At 43.0% G+C, this 13,062-nt stretch overlaps 2 long non-coding RNA genes across 2 annotated transcripts; one reads left to right on the forward strand and one right to left on the reverse strand.

Annotated features, from left to right (window-relative positions):
* Nucleotides 1-1,305: 1,305 nt before the first annotated feature.
* On the forward strand, nt 1,306-3,499 carry LOC129654103 (uncharacterized). The gene is made up of 3 exons (XR_008715413.1): nt 1,306-1,421; nt 1,502-1,648; nt 3,151-3,499. It is a non-coding gene; the product is annotated as an uncharacterized LOC129654103 (long non-coding RNA).
* LOC129654104 (uncharacterized) lies at nt 1,493-5,406 on the reverse strand. The gene is made up of 3 exons (XR_008715414.1): nt 5,134-5,406; nt 1,838-2,079; nt 1,493-1,592 (listed from the first exon to the last, which is right to left on the reverse strand). It is a non-coding gene; the product is annotated as an uncharacterized LOC129654104 (long non-coding RNA).
* Between the last annotated feature and the right edge of the window lie 7,656 nt (nt 5,407-13,062).

Here is a 13,062-nt window from a genome sequence, read left to right on the forward strand (position 1 = left end):
GAAATCTTCTCCCTGAGGAGTAAGCAAATTTCTTAGTCTGTTCCTTGCCTGAGAAGGGTTATGTTCCAAGGGTGATTTTAAGTCACAAAAGCCAGTCTTTTTGCATGGAGGCTCAAGCTTCCTTTGGGATGAAATCCTCTCCAAAGTTTCATAGGTTTCTTATCTGCGTGGTTCTGTACAGCTCTATGGACCGATTCCACACTCATAAGGTTTGCTTTGATTTGGTTCCTGGAATATTTACTTTCTTATTTTCTCCTCTCTCTTCCTCCCTTTTCCTCCTTCTCTTCATCTCCTTCTCTAATAATATTAAAGATCCAAGAATGTACATCCTTAAAAAGAAACAAACTCAAAAAGATTACTCTTGTATACTGTTGTTGTTTTTTTTTAAAGAGACCCTCCCTTCAATATTTGCAGTTGCTTTTCCCTTAAATCTATTGAGATGTGTGTGAGAGTCACACACTGTCTCTTTGCTATTTTTGTCCAGCTGAAAGGATGAGTGAGGTGCCTCACTTTTAATTGTATCTTTATCCGCAGATACCTTAATCCATTGCCAGATTTCAGTGTGCTGTGGTAGCAACACCTTTGATTCAATGCCTGCTTTAATGCTTAGATTTCACTTTCCTGTCTTGCACAAAGTTGTCTCTCAGAACTGAAAAGTCATGTCTGACTTTTTGTGACCCCGTGGACTGTAGCCCGCCAGTCTCCTCTGCCTATGGGATTCTCCAGGCAAGAATACTGGAGTAGGCTGCCATTTCCTTCTCCAGGGGATCTTCCCCACCCAGGGATCGAACTTGCATCTCCTGCATTGGCAGGCAGATTCTTTTACTGCTGAGCCTTCTGGTCTCCAAATGTCTGTATTCTTTTGTTTCGGTTTATTCCTGATTGCAAACCATTCTGTCCTTCCTGAGTTCACCTCTTTTTCTTTTCCACGCTGCCTTTCCGAATGCAGCTGACATCAACATGCAGACGCTCTGATTTTCTAGTTAGTCTTTCTTCTAGAGTGACAAGTTTATTTCTGTCTCATAAATTATCACAGGTGGTAATATTGCCAAATGATTTGCCCCTGCCTTGATTGATTGCCACCTTCCCGCCTCCATGGGAGGTAGCCATGCATAGCCGCCACCCCCCATCAGATCGACATTAAGTCTTGCCACATATTTTGGAGTTTTTGTCATGGCAACCAGTAATCCTAGCATCAATATAAATAGCTGTTGTAGTCAGTGTGGATTAGGTTAGGCTGGACTAACAAACAACCCCAGTTTTCAGTAGCTTGCAGCACAAAGATTTATTTCTGTCTTGCTCAAAGTCCACCAGAAGCCCAAAGAACTCTCAGGACAGCTGAGCTGTCTCTACATGATAGCTCAGCACAGTCCTTCTTCAGAAATGTGGTTTTCCAGTAGCCATGCCTGAGGAAAAGTGGGGTACAGAGTTGAGCACCAGTAATCAGAATGCTTCTTCGTGAAAGTGATATGTATAATTTCTACCACTCTTACCTTCTCAGAGACCAGGATGTATATTCCTCTTCTGCTTCCAGAAGACCAGGAGAACTGCGTGCCAGGGGCCAGAGGGCACCTCGACCAAACCTGCCGAGTCTGTGATGATGAATGAGACCTTGAGTTTAAGTAATGGGTCCTGAGATCCTAAGACTGTACGTACTTTATTAGTACAATTTTAGAATCACTGGTATAACCTGAAATGGCAAACTTTGTATACTTATTATCAATAACTTTTAAAAATATTTAAGAGGTTTTAATACAACTTTTGTCAAAGGCTTATAACTTCTGCTTATTCAGATTCCAACTTACTTTCCAAATGGCCGCTGTAAAACGCTACTTACTCATAGTTTTCCAGTTGTAACAGTCAGGTATGGTGTAGGAGCACTCAGGTCCTGTCTTCATTGACAAATATTCAGGCATCAGCATCTGCAGTAGCTTGAAGGGTGGTTCTCCCCAAAGATAAGTCCCTGTCCTGAAAACTGTGAATATGACCTCATTTGGAGCAACTCTCTTTGCAGAGGTAATTAAGTTCAAGCTCTTGAGCTGAGGAGGCCATGATGGGTCCAAATCCCATAGCGATGTCCTTATAAAAGAGAGGGGAGCAGACGCACAGATCAGGGCTGCGTGAAGACAAGCCAGATGGGAAGGCAGGTGCCCCAGGAGCGGGCAGGGGTGAGAGGGGCTGTCCTCGGTGACTTCAGGGGGTGCGGCTCGACTCTGGGCTCCAGAGGAGGGAGAGAATGAACTGGTGCAGTTTTAAGCCAAGTTTGAGGTCATGTGTTACCACCACCCCAAGAAATGAATATAGTATCCATCTAAGTTCTAGGCTTTTAAGAATAATGGATACAATAAGTACATATTTTTAAATACTATGTTTACTGAGCTAAAAGAGCAATGGAGAGTGAATTAGACACTATCATGATAAAGTCCATGATTTAGTACAAACAGTCCTAGGTTTGAATTCAGATAACTTGAATTTCAAGTTTAACATTTTGAAGAGGTTATGTCTATTATGAATTAAAAACAAATCATTTCCTCACCCATAAAAAACAAAATTATAATAAACCCCGCCCTGCCAACCTGGGAGGCTGCTTCATGAATTACGGGAGGATATTGATGTGGAGAATAAATAATAATCTGATAAAAGAGAATTTTGTTATGATGATTGTGAACATCAAGCCAATGATAAGTACAAACCCTAGATCAGGTATTATAATTTCTAAACACTGTCCACTGAAACTGGACTTTATGTACTGAGTTTCTTAGATTTGCAGCAAAAGAACAAAATGGCCAAAAGATGAGACAAACAAAAGCCTTGTCCCCTTGTGAAAAAAGCCCTTTAACTTCAAACCTTTAATTTCTATTCATTATTGTAAACTGCATCTGAAGAATGAAAAGGAAATTAGAAAAAACCCACATTTTGATCAGGACTCAAGTAATGTTTAAATAAAGTTCTATGAAAAAAGTCTTAAAGGTTGATTGAAAATATCTTTTTACATTTCAACTCAATCAAGTTATTCCTAGACAATGACCATCACACTACAATAACTATATTCTAGAAATAATAAGACTTTATTTCTAGGACTTCCCTTCTGTAACTAATTTTTAATGTACGAATGAATATGAACTCATAAATTCTCATCTTCATTCACAGACATGGTTTCCATCTTATAGATGACTCAGGGGAAAGCTGCAAATTACACAGCTGCTGCTGCTGCTGCTAAGTCGCTTCAGTTGTGTCTGACTTTGTGCGACCCCAGAGACGGCAGCCCATCAGGCTCTCCTGTCCCTGGGATTCTCCAGGCAAGAACACTGGAGTGGGTTGCCATTTCCTTCTCCAATGCATGAAAGTGAAAAGTGAAAGTGAAGTTGCTCAGTTGTGTCCGACTCTTAGCGACCCCATGGACTGCAGCCTACCAGGCTCCTCCGTCCATGGGATTTTCCAGGCAAGAGTACTGGAGTGGGGTGCCATTGCCTTCTCCAATTACAGAGCTAGTTGAGAATAAAACTTCGTGACACAACTTTGAAGTAATGGCAGCATTGTATGTGGGTGTCCTGGAAGGTATTGCTTTTTGTTCCTATAAATGGAAGCAAAAAAAAGTTAAAAAGAGTGGAATGTGGATCTTGAAAGCAGAATTCCCCCCTTGTTCAGTTGCTTCTCGGTTTCCTGTGGCTGCAAGGCTATGGTGGGTACTTGATGTTAGTCTTTGTCCCTGATGAGCTTGGATGGCTGGGTCATACATTGCCTTTTGAGCAAAGATTTTTGCTTGCCTCATCACCTGGGGGCTTGTGCCAACACTGGAAATCTAATTTCGCTCTTGTTTCTTTAGTCCTGTCATGAAATATCCCTCCATTCCTTTGGTAGAAATCTTATCTCTGTGGCTTTAGTATTAAAGCCATGCATTAGCTGTGTCATCAGGCTCTTCTCCCAGAAAAGGGCTAAGGAGGATTTTCATGCTGCTTCTGCAATCCAGGCTTTCTGGGAGCTCTAGATGCCTTAAAGGAGACAGAGGAAATTGGATGACTGGTGATGCTTTAATATTTCATCTGAAAAACCTTGGGAAGATTTAAAATCAATGCTATCAATTTGAGTCAGAACAAACCAGGACAGAAAGTATATTATGAATTCAGGGAATTTGAGGAAAGGAAAGGAGAAATTGCCATTATAAGATGCCAGAAGCTCATGTCAGCTGCGACCAAGTTATAACGACCTGTTAGATATTGATGCGGTTAGACTTCTTGTTTTCAAGAGCTCATCTGTCTAACATCTCCTGCTCCTGGGTGAGCCTCATGCCTCACTTCTCTGTGCTCAGAAGCTCAACAGTATCTTGTTATTCAGTCACTAAGTCGTGTCTGACTTTTTTGCAACCCCATGGACTGCAGCATGCCAGGCTCCCCTGTCCTTCACTATCTCCCAGAGTTTGCTCAAACTCATGTCCATTAAATCGGTGATGCCATCCAACCACCTCATCCTCCATCACCCCCTTCTTCTCTTGCCGTCAGTCTTTCCCAGCATCAGGATATTTTCCAATGAGTCAGCTCTCTGCATCAGGTGACCAAAGTAGGTACCTACTGATCCATTATAACACAAGCTATCAACCCGCCCCTCCCCAATCTAACCAATCCCCTCACTTACCCTTCCTCCTCCCCAAATCTTCTGGAACTCCAGCTCTATGATTAGCAACCCCACCCATCCCATCAACTTCTTCCCGGAATATTCCCGCCACTTGCTATCCAAACTTGGCAGTCTTCTGAGCACCCTCTTCCCTGGAACATCTCTCAAGGAGAGGCTGAATTTCCTTTTCTACCTCTTTATTTCAAGGTCAGGCAGTGCGACGGCCCTGGCCTTGGTTCCCATTGTTGTTTCCTAGCCACCTCCTTCCTCTCTCAAAGTCCTAGCTGGAGGTCTGGATGCTAATTACCCAAGTAAGACGTCTGCCTCCAGCAAGAGTTCAAGTGCATGGACTCTCCCTGATGTTTCTGCCACCAGCTTTTATGACCCCAGAGAGAGCCACAGCCCCCACCCTACACCCCCGCCTCCCCAAGAGACCCTCCAAGACCAGCAGATAAAAGTAGAGGATGATGAACTCTGCCTGTTGTTTTAGTATCTTACAGGAAATATCCTGACCAGACTCACCTGTGAGTGGCTGCAGGAAGGAAGAAATGAACACATCTCCTCTAGAGACTGGCCAGAGCCTGGAAATATTTGCAACAACTTATCACCTTTTTGGGGGGCAGGGTGGGGGGGAGCTTCCCTGGGGGCTCAGAAGGTAAAGAATCTGCCTACAATGCAGGAGATGTGGGTTCAGTCCCTGGGTCCAGAAGATCCCCTGGAGGAGGGCATGGCAACCCACTCCCGTATCCTTGTCTGGAGAATCCCACGGACGGAGGAACCTGGCGGGCTGCAGTCCATGGAGCCGCAAGGAGTCTGACGCGATTGAGCGACTTTACTTTCACTTTCACTACCTTTTTCACTTTACCGCCTCACCTCCCCCTCTTAGTCCCATACAAGAATTTAGCATTCGAACCTGGGCAGGACGGTTCTTTGGGATACTTGTCCACCGTCTTCTCCGTCTGCTGGTTTTCTGAGTAAAGTCGCCATTCCTTGCCCCTCCACTTAGGGAAAAACCCTCAGTCTTCTGAGGGTCACACTGTTCCCCCTTAGCACCTCTTCTCCTTGTTTCCAGCTGCAAACCATGGCTCACTGTTCCCTCCTCCTAACAACCCCACGCTCTCCCTCATTGCCTTACTCTGCAGTTCTGCTAACGTCATCACCCTCAGAGACGTCAGCCTCTACACAGGTCATCCATTTGTCGACGTTTTCAATTCCTTAATTTCACCTTGAACATTCTTGTTCTCATCTCCACTTCAGTTTCCAACTTCCAAGCCCACATTTTGGGCTTTGTCATCAGTAATTGTTCCTCCTCTAAAACTTCTAGTTTCAAGTATCCTGTCCTTTGATTGCCAGCTCCTGGTCCACTCACTCACAAGACAGCTAAACAGGGTGGGAATTTGGGAACGGAGTCCCTGTGCACCAAGCCAGCACCAAACCTAGAAATGATCTCTGATGCTTAAGCACAGGGAAGCCTCATTCGTGCTTCTGAGTGGCTTCCTCAAGTTCTCTGTGCAAGAGATTTGAAATGGACCATTTCCTGGGAGGAAGGACTTTCTCCTTTTCTGCTTTTTGTCTTTTTTTTTTTTCCCCTGCCTCCTGAGTCTACCGCCCCACTAGATAGAAAAGCAACCAAAAATGCCTCAGGAAAAATATGATAACATTTTTTATAAGCCCTTTCCCATCTTCTATATGTTTTGAAAGACGTGGAAGTGAAAGTAATAGTCTCTCAGTTGTGTCCGACTCTTTACTAACCCATATGCTGTAGCCCACCAGGCTCCTCTGTCCTTGGGATTTCCCAGGCAAAAAAACTGCAGTGGGTTGCCATTTCCTTCTCCAGGGGATCTTCCTGACCAAGGGATCGAACCTGCGTCTCCTGCATTGCAGGCAGATGTTTTACTCTTCTCAATTCAAAACCCTGATATAACAGAAATATAATAGCGTATGTGAAGTCATCCTTTTGTTGTTATTGTTGTGGGTTCCATTTAAACGTAAGCTGGTGCCATGTAACAATACAGTTTTTTGTTTGAAAGCAGTGTCTCCTATACTGAGAACTACCAGGGAATTAAATGATGTGTAATGAATGGAACCCCACTGTTCCACGGTCAAAAGCACTGACCTTGGAATGTTAAAAAGGTAGCACTTACAAATTCCCTTTAAATTGTATCAAGTGAAAGTCCATACCAATGTCTGTGAAAGAACAGGATAAGAAGTTTTGAAGTCCTCGTAGGAAGAAAATCGCGAGTTACAAAAGATTCACTACCTATCATTCTACTTCCTTGGGTTCACTTTCTGTTGCTTCCTCTTCCTCACCCTGTTTTTGATTTTACCTTATCTGTGTTTTTAAATATGCATAGTGCACAGCCAGATGAGGACCAAATTAACATCGTGCAAATGTAGAGAAAATACTCTCACTTGTTTATTATAAAGATGTGAGTGTTGATATGCTGTTGCCCAGACGGCCAGATACTTGTAATAAGGCTTTTGTGTTTTGCATTGATTGAGTTTATATTTTTAAGAATTTTCTAGCTCAAAACTGACATAAACACATACATACATGCATTTAAAATAATGTAGACCAGTGTTGTTAGGGGAAGCACGCTGATTGAAGCCGCGCCCCCTGGCCAGGCACCAGAGTAACCATTTGCATGAGTTGTCTTATGACAGGAGGTCCTAATAAGGAATACGGAATAAGCCACCACCAAGAGGAAGAGTTTGGGAAAGGTCGAAAGGAGACACCGCGTGTCTGTCCACTTCCCAGAATCCTTCTCGATAGCATCCATCTTGGCTGAGCGATGCGTGTGCTGCCAGGAAAGACCCTGAATTAGAATGATTGGCCAAAGACCACCCGGAAACTATTCCCATCTCCATAAAACCTGAGACTGCAAGCCACTCAGCAGAGCAGTTCTCCTGGGTTCCCTTACCCTACTGCTCTCCACCCGGGTGCTCTTTCCCAATAAAAATCTCTTGCTTTGTCAGCAGATGTGTCTCCTCGGACAATTCATTTCCGAGTGTTAGACAAGAGCCCAGTTTTGGGCCCTGGAAGGGGTCCCCTTTCCTGTAACAGTTTGGCAAGTTATTAAATAAAACCTAAATAACCCACAATTTTTTTGTACGTCCTCTAAAATTCTTACTGGCTAATCTCTTCATAAATCTACCAAATTCTACTCACCTCTATGATTATCCATGCCTTAAGTTCAGAAGATATATGCATGTGTTAGAAAAAGTCTACATTGTTTTTTGACCTAATTATCAGAGTTATTTTGTCTTTTCTTCTCCCCCACCCCCCCATCCCCCCCTCCCCGTGTTTTGAATATCAACACCAGCTTGCATTCAAAGGGCTGTTTCAGTTGCAAGTGATAGTAAAGCAATTCAGGTATTTGTTAGCAGAAATAGTAATTTATCACATCCTGTAATTGCAAAGTACAAGGATAGATTCAGATGTGGTTTGATTCAGGAGCTCAAACAACATAACCATCTCTTTCTCTTTTCTTTTCATCCTCCATCTCTCTCTAGCCTTGCTCTTGCTCCCTTATTAATCTTCTCTTTGGCATTATCCAGGTCTGGTTGCCTGGATATTGCCATTTGAAATGGTCAAAAGTTATACTAGTCCCCATTCCAGGAATTTCATTATAACATCAATGGGGCGAAATAGAGTAGATATTTTTTCCAAGTTATATTTCTTTGAACTTTCAACTTAATATATAGCATAGATGGTCTTGCTGTGTTTATTCAGTGACTGTTGGTTTCACTGGACTATTTTTTAAATGTTGGTTCTTTTTCAGTACTCTAAGAAAATTATGTTGGAGCACCATAAAAAAATTAAATGTTGGAAGTGTTTAAGCCAAATATTTATTATGTGATGAAACCTAATCATGAAAAAAATTAATATCCAATAGTACTCTATTCTGTGATTTAAATAATAAGTAATTTTGAGTTAAAAACAAATACCTGTTTCAAGAAAAGAAATGCTCTTTGGCTTCATTCATGGTTCCTTCTGTGTGTGGCAGCAAGGAGTTTCAAAGTTCTAGGCTTATGTCATCTTTTTAAAATAAATTTATCTTTCATTGGAGGATAATTGCTTTATAATATGGTGTTGGTTTCTGCCATACATCACCATGAATCAGCCACAGGCACACGTATGGCCCCTCCCTCTTGAACTGCCCTCCCACCTCCCACCTCATCCCACCCCTCTAGGTAGTCACCGAACGCTGGTCTGAGCTCCCTGTGTAACACGGCAAGTCCCCACTGGCTGGCTGTTTCACACATGGCAGTGTGTATGTTTCCATGCTGCTCTCTCCATTTTTTGCTTTCTCTCCTCCACCACTGTGTCCGTGAGGCTGTTCCCTACATCTGCATCTCCACTGCTGCCCTGCCAATAAGCACATCAGTACCATTTTTCTAGATACTATATATATGCATTAATATATGATCTTTGTTTTTCTTTTTCTGACTTACTTCACTCTGTATAATAACCTTTTGTTTGTTTCATCCACTTCATTGGAACTGACTCAAAAGCATTCCTTTTTACAATTGAGTAATATTCCATTATATATATGTATCATGGCTTTTTTATCCATTCATCTGGCGATGGAGACTTAGGGTGCTTCCATGTCCTAGCTACTGTGAACAGTGCTTGATGAGCATTGGGGTGCATGCATTTTTTTCAGTGATGATTTTCTCAGGGTCTGTGCCCACTAGCGGGATTGCTGGGTCACCTTAAGGCTGGTTAGAAGTTTTATTAAGTTTCAATAATTAGCAGAAGTCTTAGGATTGATTTTGATTCGTAGGCTCTGGGTCACATGCTTACCCATGAACCAACCGGTGTGGCCAGGACAGAATGCTCTTTTCAACTAAGCCTGGGTTACAGATTCATCTCTGGAGCCAAAGGGTGAAGAGTCACATGGACCAATATGGAAGACAGGAGTTTGCGGATGGCCAGTCTGTCTGCAGGGATTCAAGAGATGAGGTTAGGGCAGGCAGAGAGCTGTGCCGTGCATCAGGGAACTCATCTGCAGTCGGCAGAGTTGTCACAGGTGTGTAGCTCTGTGCCTTACACATGCTTGGTCCGGTCCCACTTTCCTGAGCTTTCAATAGTCGTGGAAGCTGCACAATTGCTTAGTACAAGTACTGCATTCAGATGGTCATCAGTTTTGTTAACAAAAGTTCAGTTTCCAATCAAGTAGGAAGATCAGAGGTGGAAAAAAAAGGAACAGACTTCAAAATCATTGGGTTTTGTTGGAGAATAGAAATAGACTGGGTCAGAAACAGGATGCTTTTTGAGAAACTCTGAGCACCTAAGCACTGACATTTCCTTCTTCCCCCTACTCCCAAAACCTTGAGAATTTTGTGTAGACAGTGTTAATATCAAGGGGAATTGGAAGGAGAGAGATAGTGATGTCTACATACATTTTTTTGAGCTGCTGCCTGGTTTTCTTAAACTGATATTCATTAGTCTGCCTTGATGTCTTTCAGTTCTTGTGAGCATAAGAGAGTGTTTATTTTAATGACCACTGAAGACAGGCTTGTTTTTGAAGCCAGTAATAGTTTTAAATCATTTAAGCTGAATCTCATGTCTTCTCTGAAACGACTAGACGATTTTCTTAGCTTGGTTTGCCATTTGCTGTTTGTATGAACTTGAGGATTATGAAGACACTTAGAAATAACAAACTAAAGTGAAAAGTTTTTCCATGAGCCAGATCCCTTCATGCAAAAGAACAATTATTCAGCATAAACAGTACATTTTCAACGCATAATGACTGATTTCACAAACTTTATATTGAATGAGAATTTATGTGACAAACATCCTAGGTATAGCTGGATACTTTCATGAGATAAAAATAATCATTATGATTTTGCCGAAGGCATGCCTAAATGTTTTACAAAGAGATTTAGTCTTGTCTGCTTGCAAAGCCTTTTAGTTTATATGAACACATTGCACACGCAAATCTAGGATTTTAAAAAGAATCCTGGTGCTTGCTATTGAACTGGGACACTGGATATAACCGGAACACATTTGGGTGGTTTTTTTTTCAGTTTCATTTTGTACTGGGGTAGAGCTGACTAACAATGTTGGTATAGTTCTAGGTGAAGAGCAGAAGGTCTGAGTCACACATATACATATACCCATCCTGCCCCGAACTCCCCTCCCATCCAGGCTGCCATGTAACACTGAGCTGAGTTCCCTGCACTATACACTAGGTCCTCGTTGGTGATCCATTTTAAATCTAACAGTGTGCTGTGCCGGAGATGCAGAATCGATCCCCGGTTGGGGAAGATCCCACCTGCCAAGGAGCCACTAAGCCCTACGTGCGGGGACCATCAGCCCGTGTTCTAGAGCCCAGGAACCGCAGCTACTGGGCCAGGTCCCATAGAGCCGTGCTCCGCAAACAGAGGAGTCAGCGCAACGTGCACCACAGCCAGAGAGCAGGCCCTGCTTGCTGCAACGAGAGAGAGCCTGCCCATAGCCATGAAAGCCCAGCACAGCCACACAGATAGATAACATCACACAAACAATAAATTAGTAGAGTGTACAGGTCCGTTCCAAACTCTTTAACTGTCCCCCCCTCATCTTTCCAGAATACATTTTTGTTTTGTTTTGTTTTGTGTGTTTTTTTTTTTCAGTTGAGAATACATTTGTTGAATGAAGATATTTTGAGTAGAGTTGTGCTGAGTGCTATTGTGCGGTTACAGTCAAGATGCAATCCAACTGGCCCAATGAAAGAGGGAGAGGGTTTGGTTCCAGGCGCTTGAGGAATAAACTGGAGGGAGATTGGAGTAGGCACGTGCGTCCACTGGGTAAGGACATGGAGGAGAAGGGAAGGCCGGGGCTCTCAGGGAGAAGGAGTATCATAGAGACAAGGAGCTGAATCACAGAGTGGCCTGAGACGCTCTGAGAGCCTCTGAAGTCCCAGCCACAGCGCTGGGCAGTGGAAGCAGAAGCCTGGGACCCACTGAAGCTGGAGCTGCGGCAGGCGGGACTCACTCCACCACGCTGTGACCCGTTTTTTGTTTTTCTTAACAAAGGTTGATAACAAAGTGGCTGTGTTGACTATCCACGTCTGAATTACCTGATGGTATGGCATCACTCCTTTCTAAACGCCTTCATTGGTGCCTCCTTTTTTGGACAGAACGAAGTCTAATCCTTTAGCTGAAAGGGAATAAATACTTCTCGCCTCCGTGTCTCCCGGGCAGGCAGGACTCCTGGAGCCTCTGTGTCCCAGTGGCGCTGTTTGTCTGTCATGCCGTGTTCTCTGCCTAGAATTCCCTCCTCCCCTTGCAGCCGTCAGAGCCGTAACCCCTTTGAATGACAACTCAAATGCCACTGTCTCCATAAACATTTTGCTCATGCCAACTGCTTCTCTGTCTTGCTCCCAAAGAAAGTGTCTTTCCCCGTCATGGTTTTTTATTTTTATTTTACATTTTTTAAGCCTCAAAGCTTGTGGGATCTTGGGTCCCCGAATGGGGATCAAACCTGAGCCATCAGCAGTGAAAGCATGGAGTCCTAACCACTGGACAGCCTGGGAATTCCCAGTCAGTCAGGGTTTTAAACGCTTCCTTTTTCCTGTCTTTCTCATAGCACTTCTCACTGCTCTCTTGAATTTTTTGATTATTATATGTATATATTCATATATGCCCATAATACATAATAAATGTATGCAGGCACATATGTGAGTCTCATTACTAAATTTTAGGATCGCAGACAACAGGGCTTGCCTACTTATATATTTTATGATTTCTTCTAGCAGGACTTAGTGCTGTAGTTGACAGGAGGGAAAAGGGTGGGCACTATACCATCGAGAGAGTGGATAGGCAAATATTATCTGTAGACAGATTTTTTTTCTGGGAGCTCATCAACTTAAAAGAACCATTTTACACTTTTCAGAAGGGCATGTGACATGTGAAATCAATCAATTAATAAGGCGATTTCCAGTTACTGCTGAGTCGTGGTCAGAACAAAACTGTGGAACTTAATAAACCACTTTTCAAATCATCGACCCTTAAAAGTTAACTTGGGTGAGAATTTGGCCAGATGTGGTGGAAAAAGTCTACAATTGACTTAATGACTTTCAGGAACTCTTCCCCAACCTTTGAAAATCTTGATGAATCTAGCATGATGGTTTCTGGATGAATTCATAAAATTCAATCTACTCCAATGTCTATCCATCTCAAATTTTAGGACACGTTGCCCACATTGTCTTAGATGACTGAAGTTCATCCTATATTTTATTTTTTGAGCCTATAGGTGTATTTCACTCTCTCTCCTGGCGCCAGGAGAGAAGACTCTTTGGCAGTAATGTCCAGTGGAAAATCCATTCTGGGATGTGTGAGGTGGCGGTGGGCACCCAGGGCACGTGTGAATTTAACAGACAGATTTAGTGAGTCGTTCAGCAGCAGAGAGCTTAGGAAGCTGAACTCAGTAGTTTCCTAGACGCTGACGTTATTCAACTTCTG

Source organism: Bubalus kerabau, chromosome 5 (genome assembly GCF_029407905.1).
Source record: "Bubalus kerabau isolate K-KA32 ecotype Philippines breed swamp buffalo chromosome 5, PCC_UOA_SB_1v2, whole genome shotgun sequence".
Lineage (NCBI taxonomy): Eukaryota > Metazoa > Chordata > Mammalia > Artiodactyla > Bovidae > Bubalus > Bubalus kerabau.